Source organism: Centrocercus urophasianus, unplaced genomic scaffold (genome assembly GCF_019232065.1).
Source record: "Centrocercus urophasianus isolate 14NV4802_14NV808 unplaced genomic scaffold, USGS_Curo_1.0 seq_18, whole genome shotgun sequence".
Classification (NCBI taxonomy): domain Eukaryota; kingdom Metazoa; phylum Chordata; class Aves; order Galliformes; family Phasianidae; genus Centrocercus; species Centrocercus urophasianus.
Window position 1 is genome coordinate 18,367,541 of NW_024884733.1, and position 21,396 is coordinate 18,388,936.

Sequence of the window (21,396 nt, forward strand, 5' to 3'; positions counted from 1 at the left end):
GGGGAATGGGGGACCCGGATGGTGCCGAGTTCGGAACCCGCGAGGGGAGGGGGAAGGCGGAGGAGGAGGAGGAGGAGGAGGGAAGGAGCGGGGGGAAGCCCCCACGTGACCACCGCGTGCGGGAGGAGGTGGCGGCTCGCGCGCCCCGTTCGAATCAGCTGGCCGGCAGCGGCGCCTCCTGCGCGTGCGCGGCGGCTCCGCCTCCCCCCTCCCTCATCCCCTCTGTCCCTCCCCGTGACCCCCCTTCCCAGGCGTTACGTGCGTGCACGGGTGTCCGTGCGCGCGCCCGGTCTGACACCGCGCGGCTGGGGACACGTGCGCGGCGCCGCGGCCGCCATGTTGGGTCTGAGCGAGCGTGCGTGTGCGCGCGGGGCCGGGCCGGGTCGCGGGGCGGGGATGGGAGAGGAGGAGGGAAAGTGGGGGAGCGGGGAGGGGAAATCTCGCGAGGTCGCGCGGTTCCTGCGGGAGCGGGCCGGCTGCGGGATGGCGGCGCGGCGCTGGGCGTGCTGGGTAATGGTAACGGGGGCCCGGGGGGCGGGGACCCTGCGATCAGCCTCCTCCCCGCCGGCGTGCCCCGGACCGCGCGGGAAGCGGGGCGGGGTCGGGCGCCCCGGGGAAGCGCTACTGGCTCCGCTCCCGGCCCTCCCTCCCTTCCCCCGCCCCGGCCCGGCCCCGCCTCACCTCAGCTCACCTCGCGCTACCCGGGCCGCACTTCGCTCCTCAGAGCGGCGCCCGCCCCACCCCGCCGGTGGAGCCCTCCGGCCGCCTCTGGGCCGAACGTGCGGCAGCGCCTGGGATCGAGGCCCGGGCTGCCGGCTGGCCAAGAGGGGCCGAGGAACCTCCGGCTCCGCTTCGCCTCTCGGTCCTTCCTGACCGAGGCCGTTTGCGGCCGTGGGTCCCCCGGCCTCTCGTGGCTCGGACGCGCGCGGTGCCGGCACGTTGTGCTGCTGCTGTGGTCAGCCCTGGCTGTTGGATGCCTGCAGCTCCTGTCGCAGAGCACAAAAGACATCGCAGATCTGATCTCTGTATGTCCCAAGCTTGTGGAATACTTCTCAGTCTCCTGTTCCACTTAGAGCAATGATTTCCGTAGTGCCCATGTGTCCCAGCTGTCCCAGCTCCCCTTTGTCACCCAGCCCTGATAGCAATGGGAGAACTTAAGGTTCTGTGTCATCCTTATGGTATCCTGTGTTCTCTCCCTGATTATCCCAGAGTGCTGACAGGGGCTGTGGTCTTGGGGTTAAACTCTTTCTGTTACTAATTTAGACTGAGGCTGATGCATAATGATAACAAAACTTTCATAAAAGAAATCTGAACACCCAGGTGTTCTGGGCGTTCAGATTTCCAACTGTTACTCAGCAGTAAGTAGGCAGTCGTTATTAGATGAACTATAATAGCTACTTGGTGGTTGTAGGTGTATTTGTGTGTTTTCCATTGATATTGCCATTACTACTAAACTAATAACATATAGAGATCAAAACTTTAAGCATACTTCATATTTTGTATTAAATACTGACTTTTACAACCCCTAAAGATGTGTCTTTTCCATGTATTTCTGCTTACATTTAATTACAACACTTTCCCCCTTGCTGATGCAAGGACTGGAAAAACATTGGTTGAAGAAAAAGTTGTCTGCAGGAGACAAACTCAGTTCTTTTAAGGAAAAGTGTATGCAGTAAAATATTAGTGTTAGTTGGGTGAAATTTTCACTCAGTTGAAGCCGTTCATGAAACTCCCTTGCTGTAGAAGGGTTTAGTTAGCAATTTCCTTCAGCATGTGGCTTCTGAGGAGTCATTCAGAATGTGAGCAACTTTGGGTGCAAGTTTTATGCTTGTTTCATAGAAATGTGGTATGTCCTGGAATTACAGTAAACACTTTTTGTGAAGGATTGTTTTGCACTGTGGCCATGTGTGTCAATAAGGAGCAGCAGTTATGACCTGAAACTGAAATTCTGATGTGTCTATTTGTTTTGTTGTCCAGTAATAGAACTTCCTGCAGTTCTCAGTTGTACCACTGTAAACTAAAATGATTTTTCTTTGCATTGCATACTACAAATATCTAATTAATAAGAGAGAGGCAGTATTAAGTAGCTTATTTACTGAGCAATTTAGTGAAGTTCAGTTGTGTTTTATGTCTGGAAAATGAGAACTAGTAAATGGGATTTTTGAACTCAGTATTACACATTTAGTATGCAAAAATGATTAGATCTGTTTCACACAGTTTAGGAGGATATCCTATGGCCTTCTGTTCTATTGCTAAACAATGCCTGGCTGCCTTGATATTTATTGGCATTTCCAATGTAGTGTGATGTCGGATCCCCTTTGCTGTCTGCCACATACAGAATGGAGACTTCCCTCTCCCAGTATTTCCAAGAGACTGGAGGAAATGTTGGGTTCTGGTTCTTACAGACTGTTCTGGGTACTGGGAGTAGATTGGCATCTTGTCACTGATAGTTGCCTGGTGCCTGCAAGGTGATAAGGCTTCCACTTTGCTCTTCTGCCACTGTGTTGGGTAAGTGAAATAGGGAACAGTTTCCTCATGTTTCAAAATGAACTCAGTGAGTTGGAATAGAAGTCTTGGCAGTCTGTCCCATTTCCAGATGTTTATTACCATTTTTTAAAAATAAGTCTTTCACATTTGAAAAGCTCTCTTTCATGTCTTTGCAGCTTCTCTGTCAGTGGTTGCTTTCTTAGGGCTTTCCCCAAAATGGAAGTCTTAGCATTTTGCAGGAACTGTTGCTACAGGTTTCTTTAGTCGTAAAGAACCAGATTTGCATGAGGCAGCTTGCTTTGCAGGTATTTAGCATTTGCCTGTATCCATACCTTTACGTTGTACTGACATAAATTCTAGAGCTGCAGTACTGGGAGACCTATTGTTCCCTTCCTTTGGGGTTGGTTTAAATATACTTGGATTATTCCAGGCACATATTTGTAGAAGTTGTCCTTAAAATCTTGGAAACGAGAAAAAAATCTTCCACCTCTGTAGGCGGGAGAGAAGGTGCAGAAAGGGGAAACTTTCGCACTTTTGGAGAAAGTTCTTAGTTTCCAAATTAAGTGTACTGTGCTGGAAATCAGGCTGCTTTTTATAAAAACTTGCTTCTGATAAACATTACACTTAAGTCTAATATTGTTAGCTATAACAATACCATAAACGTGGCTTGTGCTTCGAAAACTGCCTTTGCTGTAGCAAAACTTTTCTAAGCATTTCTTTTAGTTTTGTGAAAACCTGTTGAAATACTATTAGGAAATGCAGAGGTAAGCATTTAGTAGCACTTTCTTCTTGGACGTTGTTCTTTAAACAAAAGGCTTTTCAAAAGGTTATGTGCGTTTTCATAATCAAAGCAAAATGCTCAGTTTTGGTTTTGTAGCATAATAGGCTGATAAATTCTACAGTTTGTGTCTCAGTCCTGTGTATTAGTTACAGGCTTGTATTTAATTACTTCTGCTTATACAGACGGTTGTCATAGAGGAGGTTTTTATATCTTCAGACCAAAAGCTTAAATTACAGCAACTGTTCTTGAAAGTTACTTTAAGCTTTTAATGCTTAGAACGAATTCAGCTAAATGTGGACATGCCAAAAGATCAGCTGTTCCAATCCTTGGCCCTTTGGAAATGCAGCAGGACGGTTCTCTGTGATGACCAAGTTCCTTTTTGGTTGCTTGTTTCAGAGCTCGTGGGCCCTTGGTTAAACTTTTACTTGATACTCTATTTAAATATTTTTGCTTTGCATTAAGCTGAAAGCTTTCTATCTTGTTACTTCTGAAAACAGCTGACTCCCCTTGTAACAATGTTTTCTCTGTTCCATTAGCTGCTCTCCCTTTCTGTTTCTGTGTATCAAACTTCGTCACAAGACATAGAATATGATTGTTGGCAAGATAGAAAATTTAATTGTCCAAGATTTTAAAGGTGTTTTTAGTAGTTCAGTTAACAGTATTTAAACACAAATATTTGCTTTGATTAATTGGGTGCATATGTGCCAGACAAACTGCTGTAAGAAGGATCAGAGCAACAGCTTCCCCTTCGGAGAATCCTGGCTGGTAGCAGAGCAGTGGGATTTTGTCCTTTCCAGCTCTGTCCTGAGACATGTCTGATTTTGTCCTTAAAGTGCAGTGATTTGAGTTTAATACTTAATAAGAAAATATAAACGTCCAAAAGCAACTGTGTGTTCTTGGCAGTTTTCATGTTGATGCATAAATGACAACATCCTGCTTTTTGGTTTTGCCTTTTTTTTTTTATTATTGGTTCATGTATGTACTTATATATCTGATCTGAATTTTTCAGAGCTAGAGATTTCTTGGAGTGAATGTGTCATTGTAGTATCTCTGTTACAGGCAAGAAAAACAGGAAAGTGGCCCGAATTCGGAACTGTTAGAGCTGTGCAACTAGGTTACTTTGCCACTAAAGCTTTAAAGAGGGAAGAGAGTGCTGAAGGCCTCCCCTGTGTGTTTGTGTATGAAGGTTTTCCAGCAGAGTGACAAAGCACAGTAGTGCTGAAGTTGGAAGTTTTATCTCCACAGATAAAGAATTCAGAAACACCAAAAATAGAAACTGTCAGAGAAGATTTGCCATGCTGGTTTGTACTTGTTAATTAAATGCTCTAAGGATGTTTCAAATTGAAGGAGTGCAGCATGTGGGATTCAGCAGGTGTATTTTGTGAGTTTAATCCCGTTTAGTCTTTCAGTTTGTGACTTGGATGATAGAGCAGAGATTTACTAATTGCTGCAGTAGAGCTCAGGGTGGGGGGAATACAGGTACTGCAGTGTGAAATGATTGCAACAAATTGGACAGATGATCTGAAGGAAATGCATGGGTTACATTTCAGCAAAGGGGAAAGGTAAAATAATATGTTTGGGTAGCAACGATAAACTTAAAATGAGAGACAACTGGTAGGGCAACAGATCTGCAAATAAGTGGCTGTATCACAAAATGAACACAAATGAGTCATACCAGCTTTAAAAACGGACACTGGGAGTCACTCTGGGATGTAGGAGCTGGGCTGTTGTTGTGTGTAAGATGTGAATTTCTTCTGCAGCACTCAGTGTTAGGCCTCAGATGATGCACTGTCTCTGCTTTTTGTTCTTGTGCTTCAAACATTTGGACCAATCGAAGAGTATTTTAGGAAGTTTGCAGTAATGGCTTCTGAGGAAGGACCAGAAGGACTAAAATTGTTTAGACTGTAGCAGAGATGGGGAGGCATAATAACAGGGCTTTAAGTATGGTAAGGATCGCTGCAGAGAGGAATGTAATGAACTGTTCTCTCCAGGTAGGGCAAGAAATAATGGTCCTAAATAGCACAAATGAAGGTTTCCAGCTCTGTGGATAGATAAAAACAGGGTTGAACGTCTGAGGGAGGTAATGGGATATCTGTTGCTGAAAATGCTCTAGAAAAGATTAAATAGCCTTCTTTTAGAGGTGATTTGGGTGTAGTTGGCCTGTCCTTGGCAGAGGGGGTGGGGAGATTTGTCAGCATAAGATCTCCACATTTTTATGATTTTTATAATGTTGCTGGCCATGAGTAAAGCAAACAAATGAAAAACCAAAACCAAACCAAACAAAAAATGTGGACCGTGTGGTGGAGAAAATTCTGATGTGACAGTCTGTAAAATGTAGTTTGAAAAGATGTCTCAAATATGTTCATCAAAGTGTTGCTTTATAAAGTATTTATATAAGACCTGTGTAATGTAATATTGAAAATCGCTTGAATAGGCATGCTTTTTTATCTTTTGACTTCCTTCTGTGTGGTGGCTTATTGTTTGTGTTTGCTTTTTATTTATGAACCATTGGAAACAAACTGGGCTGGAGTCAAAGTCTTTCAGAAAACATCACTGACAGAAAGCAAAATTAAAAAGATTAATCCTAGGGAGCGAGGGAATTGGATGTATTGTAGGCTTTAAAACAGAGCAGATCATGCAGCTTCTACTTCTCACTGTGAAACAGAGATAACAGCTGTTATCTGAGAGATGTATATTGAGTGATAATCAGCACAAAGATCTTCAAGTTCTTAAAGAGTTTATTATGTAAGTAGTGTTCTTCAAAATTGGTTTGTGTTCCTTGAATTTGGACTAGATTTTAGTCTTTCATCCACATTGCTGTGTAGTAGTAGTAACATTGAAGAGGCTGAATAGAAATGCATGCTTTCTATTACGTAGGCTGTTTCTAAACAAAATCTCTCCTTTGAGGATTTTTTAGGTAACTTGAAAACCTTTGATTAAATGAAGGAACTACCTTTGTAACAGAAGTGTTATTAGTGCTTTTAGGATTAGAGCTACCAGTCAGTTTGACCGACTGTGTTTTGAACCAAATCCATTTTAATAATTTATTCTGAAAATTTTCACCTGAGTACTTTTCCTGTGACCTTGTTCAAGCTCTTCTAATTCTTAAAATTTGACAAAGCTGTCTTGGGCTTAATGAATAATGAAGGCCAATCTCTGTGTTGCATAGGTCTATGCCCTGCAATTAGAAAAAGGGTTCAGTGAATTCTTCGATGTTCTTGGCATTTAAAGAGAGTTGAGGACTGAGATGAAATAATATTTTTGGTCCAGTTCTTCCTCATTGTAATTTGGCTTCTGTTGCATTTTTCCATCTGATCAGGGGTAGGAATTAAACTTTATATACACTTCAGCTCTACAGGATATCATCATTCTGCTTGTTCTGGTTGATGAAAAGTTGCTCATTTGATCACTGAGGAACAAGGTGTTGGTCACGGATGTGGCACTGGTTTTAGGTGCTGATGCAGTATTTGGACAAGGTGAAAGTTAATTCTGAGGGTTTCTTATAACTTAGTTAAATAAATATGTCCTCAAAGCTGTTACTGGTTTTCTAAAAATGGGTAAAGGAAGAAAGCAAGCACTGTCTGCTATATTAGAATGATTAAAGCAGGAATTTATTACTTCCCTCAAGTATTTTAAGTCTTCCACAGATTTTTTGGAATACGTATCACTACAGAACAGAGGCTTTCTTGTAGAGTATTGTAAAGGGGTCACGGTGTCTCAGCGTAAGGGCACAGAGGCTTAAGTCTTGGGCAGAGACAAATGCACCTATTCCTTAAGCTCCACCTGATGAGCGAGCTGTTACTGAGAAGGAATTGTCAGGACTGCCAGACAGCTGGACGGCTGGGGGGAGAAAGCTGTTCTCTACTGGGGATGTGGAGAAGTATTTCTTGTAGAGAAGTGTGAGGGACCATGTAGGCTGTGACTGACTAAAGGATTTGTAGTGGGAAACCATTAACATTATGACAGATTGTTGCTGTTATATTTCTGCTTGGTGGTGTTTTTTGTTTTTTTTTTTTTTCTCCATTTCCAAGTGTATAGAATGTCTTTGGCAACTTTTGAAATTGTATTTTGCAAATCATTCTAAAGTTAGAATGTATTGGTACATGTTTTCCGCCTACTGCCTTCTTGTTATTTACTTGCACTTTCTCTGTGTATCTGTCTCTGAAAGTCAGAGTGTAATGAGCAGCAAGTCTTACTTGTTATTTATACATGATTAGATTGCTTTTGATAGTAACTGCTCTATCTAAATTGCCCCTTGAAGAGATCTGACAAGGTGTCTGTTTTGCTCAGCTGCCAGCGCTGCTCTCTGGGTGTTTCCTCAAAAGCAAAGTTCTGGGAAAAAGGAAGCTCATCAGAACTTCTCAATTCTTTCCAGTCTGCATCTTGTCTGCAGTTGTTTTGTCCTTTAGAGAAAAGTAGGCAAAGTAGAAAGCTGCTGCAGCTCATATGTGTTTTTTAAATCAATTTTCTGATTTTAGCAAATTCATGATCTCCATTGTATCAGTTTTCTGGAAATTCTGCTATGTCTCATGTGTTGCAAAAAATGCCAAAAAGCTGAAAAATTATTTTTCAAGGTATCAGTGTAGAATCTGCAGCAATGTGATTACATTTCCTATATGCTTGCATAGTTTTAAGTCCATCTGGGAGAAAATGGGTTTCTTACAGAACAGAGTGTAGTTATCTCATTTCTCTTTGCTGAGATCAGCTGTAGATTTCTCTGGATCATGTAATTGGGAATCTGCTGATCCTTTGTTAAGAGGATTCCTAAGATAGTTTAGATAGAAAAGGTTCCTCTCATAGTTGCTGCCATCTCACAGCTTGTGCTCGAAAGGACAATGAGCAACACTGACTTTTTGTATCATGTCTGAATTCATAAGCTTTCCTCCACCCCAAAGGGAAGCTTTTTCAGAGTTTTTTTTTCCTACTTCATGTTTTGTTTCAAGACATTTTTGTTGCTGTTTCTTATAATGGTGAGGTTATTGACCCATAGTGTGATTTGCCTTCGAGTTGAAACAAAGAGAATCTTGCAAATCCTCAAGAATCCTCGGTATTTACTCTCATAAAAGAAGGCTGTATGGAGAAGCCCATTTTGCTGTTGGGACCTTCCAAATTCTCCAGATATGTAAAGGAATTGGTTTCCTGCTTTTAAGATCTAGATTTTTTTTTTTCTTTCCCTTTTTATTCACCTGCTCCCTCCACCAGAAACCACCCAACCCACCAGCATTCTATGTTATTTATTTCCTGTTAATATTTGTGATTTTCAGTTATAAGCTGACAATATCCCTGGCTAATCACAACCCAGAAGTGATTTTATTTAAGCTTCCTTCATTATGTGAAGGTTGTTGTTTTTTTTTCTGCTGTCAGAATTCTGAATGCAGAGAAGGAATGTTTGACCTGAGGAGTTCTCATAAAAAGAGTCAGGGGATTTTCTGTGAGAATCAGCAGAGCTCTGGGAGGGCTCAGTCTGTAATATTCTCGGTACCCTTTTCAGGCTTGCTTCATGTGTCACTATGGCTTTCTTGTATGATGTGTACCAGGTGATCATGTGGACGTTTCTTCTTGTCCTGTCTGTTCTCTCAGCAGGCCTGATTTGCAGAAGTAATATGAGCTGATATGTAATGTTTGTACATATCCTCCCTCAAATGGGTCCTTTACTGCATACAAGCAATCCCTGCAGCTTCCTTAGCGGATTAGCTAGTGCTACTGCTTTGAAACAACATTTGTTTTTCTTACACTTCTACTGTTGTATTCTTTCTGAGTGAAGTCTGATGACTGTTTCATTTCGACTCTCACTGACTATTTTCCATAACGAAAAGATGTTGAAAAGAGCCCAAGGGTTTGAATCAGTTACAAATAAGAATGCAGAAAGACTTATTTCTTTTTCTCTGTTGCCTTCTTTGTGTATCTCAGGTTCTGTCAGTGAAGACATGCATCAACTGAATTTTAGTTAAGTTTTCAAAGGAATTTTAACAGTTTTGTATTCAAACCAACTGTAAAGCAGAATGAGAATGGAGTGAAGTACAGCAGATTCTGTGACCCCTGCTTGGCAGAAGCGGATGTGAAGAATGCTTCCCCCCAGGGAGTTCTCAACTCCAGTAGAAAGTATGTTATAGCTGGTCAATACGGATAGAAACCGTAAGGTTGTTGAGTTGCTTTCTGTGCATCAGTTATCAAATATTTGTATTCTCGTTATGGAAACTTGGAGTTCTGAGTTGAACGAAGTAACTGTGCTCCTTAGGCTTGTAAAGAGCTAAGGGTAAGGGGCAGCCTGTGAGTAGGGCTTCACGTTACAGCTAACCTGATCCAGTGGCTATCTGTCACCAGCATATGTAGGTCTGGCCCTTGCTTTCTGGTAGCACCTGTGCTTGTCTGACCATTACTGTAAGCCTGTCCAGGGAGCTAAACCAGCAGAAAAATAATGGCTCTTTTGTAGGGTTTGTATTTTTGAAATCAGCTCATTGCGAGATCAAATTGAATACTAAGGCAAATGCATAGGAAAAATCAGGATGGTGCATCAGGGTCATGGGGAGTGGGATTGCCTCTGTTTGTAGATTAAATCACTTAACTGTAAAATGAAACCTCACCTGGGAAGTCTTGTTGAAAAATTAAACAGAGAATGACTGAAGGCTTACCAGAGTATGTGTCAGCTCCTTTGGTAAGGAGGGAGATGATAGGTGGATGCAGCATTGTGTGCTGTATTAGGAAAATAGTGGGGAAGTGGAGACTAGGATACAGCAATAATCTAGGAAAAAGCTCTTTGGAATAGCATCTGAGTAGATACAGGTAGAGCAAGGGTAGAAAAAAGAGAGTTGCATTAATTCAGATACAGAATGATCCTCGTGGAAGTTACCTGCTAGGCACAGCAATGGAAACCTGTTTAAATTAAGACATATTCTGATAGGAGATCAGCTGCAAAAAAAAAAAAAAAAAAAAAAAAAAGTGTGTTTGCATTGAATCATAGCATCCACTATTGATGAAAATGCTGTCTTCAGAGTAGTCTCCTGGAATGGCCACATGTATTTTTAATTATTCTGCTAACTTGCACGTATGCTTACAATTTTACTTCTTCAGTTTAAATCACAAATACCATAGGGTTGCTCTTCCTCTCGACTGAGAGTGAATAAAAATGTTTCTAGTATTTCCTCAGTTAAACAAAGGCAATCCAAACAGTCTGCATGTAGCATTCCTAGGAGGAAGCAGCACCCACCTCACCCGGCAAATCCAGGCGGATTTGTCAGTCATGGGACTTGACATTTATCAACAGTCCAAACATTTTACAAACCCGCTGGGCAAAGTTGGGTAGTGTTTGTGTTAATAGAGCATTAATTTCATTATAAATAGTGATTGGAAATTTTAATGTCAGGGTTTAATCTGTGACTCGTTGAACTCATTGTATGTGCTCTTCCTATAGATCCCGTAGACATAATTGTAAAAAGAAGGCTTTAACCTGTGCTTTGAAAATTTAACCTGTGCTGAGAGAATGCATGTATTCCTTTGGACGTTGCATTAAATGTTTTCATGATGGCATTAAGGATTTGTTTTTTTTTCTTTTCTCTGCAGTACAAAATCTGCAGGTGTTTGAAATGTTAGCATACAGTTAGAATTGTTCAAATACTTCTAGAGCAGTGATATGATGATAACATTATTTCAGTGATGACAGAAAAAGCCTTGATAATAATCTAGAGCTGATAGAAGTCTGATGACTTGATTTCATCACTGTCTACAGGCAGAGTTATAGAAGGAGCTCACAGAACTGAATGGGGGATAAAATAGAAGCAGAATCTCATTTTCAGAAATGTGAGGTAATGCATAAGAGTAAAAAAAGACCTCCCTGGCTTTAAGTCAGCTATTACTGCTCCGAAAAGTGTTCTGATAGATGCTTCTGTAAAAACATAATTCATGATATAAAACATAATAGTTTTCACAAGCCGTCAAAAAAAAGTAAGTAGTGTTGACTGCTACTGGGGAGAGTTCATAACATAAAACATGACTGTTCTGTGGTTAAAAAAAAAAAAATAAATAAAAAATCCATGGCATATAATGTAGCCCATTCTTTGAATGTTTTATTCAGCACTGATCCATCTGCCAGGCTTAGCATGGAAAAGTGCAGCAAGAATGATCAGAGGTTTGGGACAGTTCCTCTGTGCAGAACAGCAGGGCGGTAAGCCAAATAAAATATCCATTAATTCTGTGAACAGACAGCAGGTAAATCCTCAGGTCTGCTATGCCCTGTATGATCATTGTATTTCAGTACCTCTTGTGTTTCTAGATACAGTAAAACTAGTTATTAAACGTCTGGGATTTTCACGTTTTTTCTTCTCATGTTATCAAGAAAGGAATGTAATTAATTGCTTATTGCCATAGGAGAGAATTCGTCACTGAGTTATGAGCACTTTGTGTATTCAAGGTATAGCAAGAGCTGCTCTTAGGGGCTGTATTCTTCCTGTGTTTCTTTTTCCTCTTTTATGTTTGCAGCGTTATGCTGTAGGTAATACAGTTATTCATAGAGAAGTGCTTTAGTATTAGACAATAATTGCAGATGTTCTGTAAGAACTGGCAGTCAGGGTTTTGGTAATATTTTAAATCATAAAGCTAAGCAGTTTTATGGATGGCATGTAAATTAAATTTGTCAGGTTAATCCTTGCTTAATACTTGATGTCAGCTCTTCAGAGGCACTAAGAAAGGAATGAGCAGAGCACTTGGTTTGGCATAGCTCTCTTAAATTTCTTACAGTAGTTTGAAAAGCACTATGCTTTAGAAAGGATCAGAAGGGCTTTTCTGCGACATCACTGGCAAATAATAAACTGCAAGCAGTTTATTATTAAAAGAGAGCAACATAGTCTTGTGCTTGATATTTTTTCTGTGTAAATGCAAATGTGAATTATGTTTGTCAAATTGAATGAAAGTGACTTCTGGCTTTGTTATTGAGTGTTTTTAAATTCATACTGCCAAGATTCCAAGTTGTCTGTGGCAGATTCAGAGAGCTGCTGATCACATTGTTTTCAGTCTTGTAAGAAATAAGCATTTTAATTGAATGTGTGTAACTGAATGATTCACTGGGAGAACAATAAGAGAATTTCCTCTTTACAACATATTTGTACAAGCTAATCTAAGTTCAACATAAATAATTTCCCCGTTTAGTCTAAGATTTCTGCAGTTGCTTAAGTTGGGGTTTTCAGCGCGCAATGTGTGAGACAGGTGTGTGTAGGGCAGGGGCAAAGGCCGTACATGAGAGCAGGAACTTAACTGCAAGCACACATTTGCGTTGGTGTGATGGATCAGCCATTTAGAGAAGGTATCTGAACTCTGACAATCCATTTGCCTTTGCTTAGGATAGATACGGAAACTATATAATTCACTCTTTGACCTGGCTGCTGACAGCTCCTTCCTGTTGCCTGAGTCTGGTAGAATATGCTGAAGATTGACTGTAGCTCTTCCCCTTTGTTGTTGTGCTTTGAGAAACTCTCTAGTGGCTGAATCTGGAACTTGAATCCATCTTTCTTTCTTGGAAACTTGTATTATTAAGAACTGTAGATAGCATATTCAGACATACTTCTATATAGAGTTAAATTCTCAAATTGTTATCTTACTGAGTGCAATCATAATTTGAACAATTGAATTAAAAATTCATTAAATAGGAAAATAGTAAAATACTACTCTAGTCATGAGTTTTGTCATCTTGAGACAAAGACGGAAAGTCAGACGTGTCAGAAATGAGCTTCAGGAAAATACAGTGACAAAAGCCAAGGTGTCATGTAAGACCTTGAGGTCTTGCTTTCTATTAGAGGAGGTAAAACCGAAAGCGTAACATAAAATTACTGGTACTCACTGCATTTGTTTGAAACATTTGTGCCATTGTAGCATAGGTATACTTTGTTTATGCAGCAGCTTTCCATCCTTGATAATACTATGGATCTTTTCTTCTTTATTCCTGAAAAAATGTGTACAGATGAAGTGAAGTGAAACTGATGGTAAAACTGAGTAAAACAGAAAAGTGTCATCCCTGTATGTTAAAATGGAAATTGTCATGAGAGGGCCTGTATTGGATATCTAATCTTTCATCATTACTTCTTTCCTTTTGCCAGATTATGGATCTTGATATCCATTAAAAAGAAAAAAAAGAAATATCAGATCTCTCCTTTACAAACACAGCCGGTCCGTTAGCTTTAGTGCGAACAAATTATGGGAGCTCAAGGAACAACAGGGAATCTCTTTTCTTGTGGAAGAGAAATGCACTGCAATTTATCACACGGGCAGAAATGACACGTGGCTTGGGAGGACTCTGAACTGACAGTAGTTGGAAGTGGGAAAGGCGCTGTGTTTTCAGTTCGTCCCTAGGCCTCTGCTTACACCTGTTGCTGGAGACAAGGTACTGACTGCACAGGCCTGTGATCTGCCTCAGTGTGAGGAAAGATGTTTGAAAATAAGAAAGTTTAGAAGAATAGACTTGCTTCTAAAGAAGTGAAGTTTACAGAGTGGGTAGTCATAACATAAAAGGGATCTGGGTACCTGTGTGCACAGAGAACAGATACGTTCATGTGCTTAGACAGTAACAGGCAAGTCTTTTTTGCTCTACTGTAAATGTAGTACAGCTTCTCAGTATGTGAAACGTGGTGTGTATTTAGAAAGTGCATGATAAAGTATTGAAAGTATTTATAAAGTGGGAAGGAATAATACAGTTGGGAGGAGTTTGGCACTTTGTAGGCAGTCTTTCATTTTATGCTTGAGCAATGAGCAGAATTTTGAAAGTGAATTCCTCTTTGCAAGTACAGGAATTAATAAACTGGCTATTGCAAAGCAAAATAACGTTGGAGAACAATAATAATTAAAGCCTGGGTATTAATTAAAATTAATTAAAATTAATTAAATACCTGGGTATTCCTTGTATCACAAAGTTGAGAAAAGTAAACAGGAAGAACATTGAGGGAATAAACTGTATTTCAGAAATGTGTTGGCAGTTTAATGGTAGGTTTAGAAAAACAGTATAAAATCTTAGAAAGGCTTAGAAATGCATTTTTTAATCTATAAAATGCATCTATTTTGCAAGTTAATAAGCTACCAGGGGAAAAAAAACAGCTGATAAATGATCGTATTGTGCAAAAACTTTACTCTTTTAGCTGAGCTTTCATGGTAGCTGATTTCATACTGAGATTGAAGCAGAACAAAAAGACTGAGGTGTTAAATGTGAGTGCATTACAGACAAACTTTTTATGTGTTTCCAATTAATACTATGAGCAGAGGCAAGGCAGAACACAGAAAATTCAGGAAATTAAACAGTATGTTATTCATCAGTTGAATATAGTGATCTACCAAGACTTTGAGCAGAGCAAGAGAAAGTGAAATTGCAGTCAAGCTGAACAAAATTACACTTCTCACAGTCTATTGAAATTATGTATGTATGTTAAAATAAAAAAGGAAAATGGACTTCTGTTGTATAGTTAAATCAAGGAAATTCTGGCTAGCTATGCTGTCTGGAAGCAGTTGGATGTAGACAAGCAGCTACACAAAGTAATCTACTAGCTGAACTGGAAGCACTTCTGTGTTATGTGTGTGTAAGATCAAGACCAATTCAGAATTGAGAAGAAAGGATATGTAATAGTGTTCATTCTGAAAGGTTTCTCTATGACCAGATGTGGAGCAACAATGAAACAAGAAGTGATTGGTCACTGTAAGAGCTTTAAAAATGCAGTTACTAATGCACTTACAATAACTTCAGATTCTTTTAAGTGGAAATTTCAGGAATCCATGTAGACTGAAATGTGCACAGTGGTCTTATTCAAGAGACTTATGTTGAGACCTGAGCAAGGATGAGCATCGAACTGTAGATGGCTATGAAATCTGTCTGCTTTATAAATTAATTGTCAGTTGCAAAACAGGATTTCATCAGAATTTTAAGAGTAAGATGCTGTTTGTAAGTGCTGGTATCTGTTGTTCTGTCAGGATGGTTGGGCATGAGAGAAGATGTCTTTGCTTTGTGGCACTCTTGGGGCTACTGAAGTGAGCCAGGCTTGTTCTCAGGGTAACTGATAAATTCAGCTCATGAAGAACATTACTTTGAAAGACTATTTGCAAAGGCAAAGCTGTCATATTTAGTTAAGTGTAGCCAGCAGTTGTGATTTGTATTAGACCAAACAACACGAGGCAATGAAAGTAAATTCTGTTCTATCTGCAAGGCTAGAGTAAAAAGGTTTTTTGCCACAAATCACTATTTTGAGAACTGCAGCAGTGGTAAGGTTCTAGCACAGAGACGTATCAGAGAAGTGTTTGAGCAGATGCATTGTCTCTGACTTTCTGAGAAAACAGACTTTTCTGTGCTTGCTGTGGGCCACGGGCTTGACTTTGTATATTTGATTGCACTCTACAATTTGCTTAATCATAGAGTAGAATCATGGAGCCGCTGAATGTTTTGTGTTGGAAGGGACCTCAAAGACCATCGAGTTCCAACCCCCTGCCATGTCAGGGACACTGCCAGCTCAGGCTGCCAGGGCCTCATCCAACCTAGCTTTGAGTACCTCCAAGGTTGTGGCACCCTCAGCATCTGTAGGCAGTATGTGCCAGTGCCTCACTGCCCTCATAGTGAAGAATTTGTTCTTATATCTAGTCTAAATCTTCCTTCTTTTAGTTTAAAGCCATTATCTTCAGTCCTTTTACTACACGGTCCTGTAAAAAGCCACTCTCCAACTTTCTTGAAGGGCCTTTAGGTTGCGTGCCTCATGCTCCCATTTCCCAAATATTCTGCTTTGGTATTTGCCTTAACGTTTGTTGCAGTGGCGCTTTCAGTCACAACACATGGAGAATACCTGATTGTGAGTATGTGTTACTGCTCTGTCTTGTACTTCTGTCTTTGTCATTATGGTAGTTTTCAGAGGCTTATGTAGCTGATGCTGTAGTAGTCTGTATTAAAAAAATACGTATATTTACTGATGTGTGTCAAATACATGCCTTTGACTGACAGTCGTTTGGGATAAAAATACACGGTTTTGTGCAGTACAAGCATTACAGTGTACTTCATAAAGTAGCATGCTTGCAGTTATTTTGAAAGTGAATCAGAGTGGCATTTCTAATGTTGTACTCTATACATATGAACAGTGGTGCTACAGCTTGCCTTGGGGCTTTTAAGGAAGTCAGACAGCACTGTTTTCCTTCAACTTCTTTTCAAAAATGAACTATTAACACTGTTATTAACTTCTTGATAACTTCTGTCAATAGCTGGGAAATTTGGGAAATGATATCTTGTTCTGTGATTAGTATTTTTTGTATGTTAGAGAAATAACAGAAAATAAACCACATTTTTCTTATTTGCTTTATTGATATGTAAATATGCGGTTAAGAAATTCAGTGCTATTGGAGTCTATTTTACTAGAATAATATTTCAATAAAATGTTATTATAACCAAATCACTGCTACTGATTTTTTTTAATGAGCTGCTTTCCAAAAGCCTGTTTAATCTGTTGTATCTGAGATATTAATCACATAGGTGGTTTTCTTTGCGTAACAGCAAGTTTATTCAGCAGCTGAAAGGTTTCACAAGAAAAGCAGTGAGTTTCACTGGGATGGTATTATGGAATAGATAAATGAGGTAGGAAGGATAGTCAGTGATAACCAAGAAACGTGGTTAAGTATATGATTTTTTTAAGGGGTACATTGAAGTTAATGGTGTAGTCTGTTTTTAATTTTCTTGAGAAGTTAATGGTATTAGACAACAATTACTAAACTTACCAATCATTAAAGTAAGAATGTTTAGTTAAGGCTACTGTCCTTAATCATGCTGAATGCAATTATTTATTAATTTGCAAATTTGTATTAAATGATGTTATAGTAGTTGAAATTTTGTGCATTTTTCCTGTAAATTAAAATGAAGCAGTAGTAGGTATATTAAAGCGTGGAATCTAGTTTACTGTTCCTGTGGCTTTGGTAGCACCTCACAGAGCTCGCATCTTTTCATTTTATCCATTTAGACACATCTGAAAAGATAAAAGGGAAGCTGATGCTTTCATCTTTGAGCTATTGTTAGATTCATTTCATAATACAGTTCTACAACTATTTGTGTTTACAGAGTTGTCACAAATACATGTGGCAAATCCATGGGGTGACGTGCTGAGGTGCTGTGTGTGCAGCTGTGAGTGGGTGAGCTCCCAGGTTCTGGGAGCCCTCCTTGTCTGCTCCCATTTGGTCCCAGTTCTGGTTTCTCTCCCGTTCTGTTGCAAGCTTTCTGTCTTCTACAAGTTATTGGTGATTTCCAGTCTCTCCCTCACCTAGTTGTCAATATCCACTTGCTCTGTTGATCTAACTGCTCTCCTTCCCTAACATTCCCCTTAGCTTTCTTCCCACTTTCACCAAGCATGGAGGTAGACAAATTCCTTGAACAAAAGGTCAGCAGTCTCTTCACCAGTAGGAGGGTTGGTTTGTGTTTGTTTTTTTCTTCTGTATTTGTGCACAGAAATGACTAATTATTTTGACTGAAAATTGAGGTGAAAGGCAGCAGGGTGGGAATAGCAATCCAAGGCAGATGCCTCAGTGTATGATTTCAGCTCAAAATCTAATTTGGCCAAGATACAAGAAACTGAAAGTGGTTTAGGGCTTGTCTATAAGGAGAAGAAATCTGATAGAGTGCTTTCTTGAGCTCTGCTGTGTAGTTACACCTGCATAATTTATACTTGCTTTTATATAAATTGGCAACCTTATCTTAGAATTTGCCTAGGAAAGGGATTATGCCTTTGTCATATCTGTCCTCCCTAATGTGGGTAGCAGCCTTTAGATAAACTACTGCAGACTGGAAGAATTACAAAGGGACAGATGGGCATTGCTAGTCATTCACATGTGACTTGCTGTTTTGACCTTTCTCTTTCGTTTGTGGTTTAAAAATCAAAGTTCAATGTAAAACAGTGCAAAAAAAAAAGCTGCTTATGGTAGAGAAGAGGAGGTTAAGCTCTTGTTTATATGCTCATGACATGTATTTATTTTTACTCTTGCTTCTTCTAGACTTACGTTACAGCTTTATGCATCTTATTGTTCTGTATTATCTGTGGGTGTAGATTGTTTGCTTGTGTTTGATGCAGTGTAAATCAGAAAAATATTATGAGTTCTTCTGAAAGCTAATTTCTTGTGAATGTAGTTATTTGTAGGAAGAGATGCTGGCGTACTTAGTTTTGAGAGACTGGTGGATATAATTTGTTAAATGGAATTGATCCCTAATTTGATAATACCGCTTTGCTAGGAGGCAAAAAGCTTTATTTTTGAGGAGAAACTGAAGTCCTGATAATCTGAGGTCAGTGAAGGTTCTCTTAGTTTTTGTCCTGGGCAAATACTTCTGTAAGTGATTAGATTCTGTTTACTTGAATAGCTACAGATACAATAGGTACAATAAACGTCATTTTTGAAAATGTTCTAAGTAACACACTGCTGCTTTACAGGGAATTTAAGAGTTGCTGTTTTATAACACAGAGGTGTTCATTAGTTTAGGTGACCCTTTAGTATTCTTCTGAGACGCGCTGTATCTCAGCTGTGCTATGCAAGCTTAAAATTTGTAGTCTGATTGCCTTTTCTGTGTCTGAATAAGTGTTTTGGAATGTATAGATGATGAAGAGAAGGCAAATGGTGTAATCATGGGAAACATGCAGCCAGTGAGAACACAAAAGCCTATTCATGGTTCCTTTCATGTAATAATCTGTGGAAAATGCAAAATCATAAGATGTAATAGCACTCCTCCCGCAAACAAATATGAGTCCTGCTGCTACTAAATCTACTAAAGATTGTGTGCATCTGTAATGCATGGATACAGCAGTTGGTTAACAATTTCTAATGTGCATGTATGTATGGGGACTGCTGAATCACGGCCTGAACCTCTGATTGATCCCCTGAGGCGAGCCATGAGTCAGCCACAGGAGCACAGGTGAAGGCAATTCAGCTTTGCTGCCAGAAGGGGGGGAGCCTGGCTGCACCTCTCCTAGACCCATTTAAGAGCTGACCACCAGTGGGGAAGGATCTGTTCTGGAGATCCACTCCATTGGAGTTTCATAAGTGAACCCAGGATGCGGGTAAGCGTCCTGTCTTTTCTGCTTTGGTGTAATAACTATGTAGCCAAGATCTCTGGTATACCTCGTAACTATAACATCTGTACATTCATTGATTGTACAATGTAATTGACAGTAGTCACAGAAATTCACGGTAAATGTTACGCTTTTTTAAACCACTTTAATGTGGAAGACTGAGTTATATGCGCTTGGTCTGATTAAACTTAGCTTTTGTCAATTCTGTTTTGTATCTTGGCGGAAGATTCAGGAATGAGATTTGCGAAAGGCCACTTCTGACAACCAGTTTCATATTGTCTCTGTGATACACCAGTGGGAAGCTCTTGGTGTATTGCTCTGTCCTGAAGTGTGAATAGTGGCCAGTGATCCAGAGTGATTTCTGAGAGATTCTAAAGAAAAGCGACAACACTTATAGGCTCATGTGACTTAAACTCTGAAGTCACACCGTATTACTTTCATTGGTGTGGATTTTCTCATTTTCTTTTCCTTCCCAGAAAACATTCTGTATTTTGGTATTAAAGAGATATGTGCCAGGGGGATGCTTATTCTGAAGTGTTAGAAACTGGAAAAGATAATGTAAAATCTGGCAAGGTGTTTTTTTTGCTTGTTTGTTTGTTTTTAATATATTAAAATACAATGCTTTGAAAAAGGATATACATTAAGGACTCTCAGGTTCTGATGATAGAAAGAAATGTAATCAAAGGGTCTCAGAACTGAAATAGAAAATTCTGCAGTCTTCCTTTGAGGCAGTGGCAGGCAAGATCCCACACATCTGGAGCAGAAGGAAACTGAAACAGGAGAGGATGGTTATGTATATGTCACATTTGTTCATGTAAATGGTAACTAAACAAATAATAGATTTTGTTTGTGAAGTCATTTTGGAATTTACTGCGGCGTGGGACATGAGCCCTACTAGCTAGTAGGAATCTACAGTTGTAATATCCAAGCTGTTGAAAAAGTTTTGATCTTTATCACCATGCATGCAGTATTATGGTTGTGCAACTGTTGCAGTTTTTTGTTATGCTCTGCCACCCAGGCGTGAGTTGTCTAGTTCTTTGCTTTTTAAGATATTGTATATAATGTTAAAGTATCCAAATATATAAAGCACCACCACACAATAATAGTAGAAGCTTATGTTGCTTTGCTCCTTTTTGGGCCTGTTTGCTGATGTAGCCCACATGTTTTCATATTGACCTCTTCTCATTGATACTGCTTTTCTTGCTTAGGTCTGTGTTGAACATACTTTCTCTAACTGTGCATGTGTTTCTTAGTTCTTGGGTTTCCTTTAAACTATTGGCTTGTACCAGGATCCCACATTCCAAGTACCGGTGAAACCCAGTTAGGAAATGGTTTATTCTACGTATGTAGGAAGAAGTTTCTTCATTCTGCTTTCCTCAGCTGTCATCCGTGTATGTATAAATTTGTGTCTTCTGTTGCTGGAGGTCTTCATACACAGCTTGCACCTTTACTAAATAGGATTCTGGTTAATTTAAATAATAATGATCTAACTAGAATTTGTATCAGTGGAGTCCACATAAATCTGTGTAACACTTCAAAGGTTTTCAAATATTAAAGCACGTATCCTGAAATGCCATTCTGTGTTCTTATCAAATCGTTATTTGTACATAAAGTGTATTAATTTCTGTAAGCAAATTAGAGTCTTGCTGTGTCCAAGTGCCATGCTGATTAATGTATGCCCACTCCTTGTGAGGTTTCAGTAGCAGCACTTGCTGTCTGACTTCTTACCCATCCTTCCCAGTAAGGGACAAATTCAGACTTTTTCTTACTTTAAAGCCTTGTCTCCATCTTCATGATATTCTGCATTCATCTGTGACTTCTCACTCCTTCATTCTAGTAGACTGCACATACCAGACTGTGCTGTTTCTTAGCTGATTCTGTCTTTAGAGTTTGAGTCTTCATTGTGATATTCCCTTCATTAAAAATTGATTTCACTCTCTGAAGAAAAGTTTGAACCTAAAATTATATTAAGTTTCCCTTTCCACACATTTTTCCAAGAGTGGTGTCCAAAACATTAAATTATGATTGCATTGGACTTTTAGTCATGGAATAGATAGCTGTTCAAGGTGAAAAAGAAGT

General features: G+C 39.7%; 1 protein-coding gene across 3 annotated transcripts in view; it reads left to right on the top strand.

Annotated features, from left to right (window-relative positions):
* The first annotated feature begins 460 nt into the window (after positions 1–460).
* Positions 461–21,396, top strand: part of ZZZ3 (zinc finger ZZ-type containing 3) — a 54,634-nt gene continuing 33,698 nt past the window's right edge. For 2 of the 3 annotated variants that reach the window (XM_042819085.1, XM_042819087.1), the window contains exon 1: positions 461–510. The gene's annotated coding sequence lies outside the window, so the exon portion shown is untranslated. Of the gene's footprint in view, positions 511–13,578; positions 13,638–21,396 lie in introns of those variants that run through there. The other variant, XM_042819086.1, reaches the window with a different exon arrangement.